Below are 1502 nucleotides of genomic sequence, written 5' to 3' on the forward strand. Positions count from 1 at the left end.
AAAAGAGTTGTCATTATTTGCCATTCTTAATTATTTTCTTCTTCCTTGAACCCATTCACTCACCACCACTATCATCATCAGGACACCATCAAATGTTTTCTTGATATTTTGGCCAGTGAATTTCTTTTTTTTTTTTGGCATTATTAAGCCAAACAGTCCATTATTAGTGTTCAATTTTTATAACCTATTAGCAGCTTTTCACATGACTAATTACTCCCTCCTCTTTGAGATAATTTTTTAACACTCCATGTTTTATTTTACTTAAATATCTGGCTATTCTTTTTTAGTTTGCTTTATTGGTTCTTCCTGATTGCAACCTCTAAATATTGGAGCATCCTAAAACTCAGATTTTTTCCTCAGATCTTTTCGTTACTTTTTCTAAATTCACTCACTAGGATATTTTATCATGATTTTAAAACCATCCATGCTTTTACATTTTAGCTCTAGCCTGAACCTCTTTCTCAAAATCCAGACTCATATACCATATAGCTCACTTAACACTCCATTTGAATGCCTAACAGACATTTTAAATTCATTATGTCCAAAATTTAACTAACAATCTCTACTTCACAAGAATCAAATTAAATTAAATAACATAAAAACCGCTTTTGCCACAACTTTCCACATATCTATAAATGGAAACTTCATTTTTCCAGTAGCTCAAACTGAGAACCTTAGAGTAATTTCTGACTTCTCCTTTTCTATCTCATCCCACATCTGATCTGTCTCTTCAAAACATAGACAATCCCATGACTGCTCACTGTCTCCATGGATAGATACCATTTTGATTCAAACCATCATTATATCTTAGTTGGCTTATTAAAATATTAAGTTCTCTTTTCTAATTCTATTTTCTCTGCTTATATCCTTTCTACCCTTATGCTTTGTTCTCTGCACAAGAGCCAGAGAGAGTCAAAGTGTAATTCGTATCATGTGTCTGAGGTAGCTAACTGTTCTCCAACAGAATCTCTCTCCCATTAAGTTCTAGGAAATCGCTAGACCCTCTTCCTCATTTCATTGGCTAGATGAATATGGCAATCAGAACCCAGAGGATGGTGACACCACAAAATATAGATTGGGTCCCTGAATTATCAAATAGAGGAAAACCATCCAAAAAGAAACACTTACTTTGGATGATTATGTTAGTCCATTGGATTTGAAAATTTTATATTATTTGGTCAGTTTGTTCCAGGAGTTATCAACATTTTAATTAATGCATATCATGTCGGGTTTTTTTTTTTTTTTTTTCCCAAAGCCCTCATATAACACATAATTTCATTATAGTAAATGCAAGTTGCTTACAGGCCCTACAAAATCTGGCTTCATTCTACTTTTCTGACCAAATCTCCTATGATACTTAACCTGCTCCAGCTACATTAGTTTCCCTCCCACTCCCAAAACATACTAAGCACAACTTTACATCTAGGTCTTTGCATTTGTTCTTCTCTGCCCTTGGAAATGCTCTTCTTCCAGATATCTGCTAACAACATTCTTTTTACCTT

Source organism: Pteropus vampyrus, unplaced genomic scaffold (genome assembly GCF_000151845.1).
Source record: "Pteropus vampyrus isolate Shadow unplaced genomic scaffold, Pvam_2.0 Scaffold70, whole genome shotgun sequence".
NCBI lineage: Eukaryota > Metazoa > Chordata > Mammalia > Chiroptera > Pteropodidae > Pteropus > Pteropus vampyrus.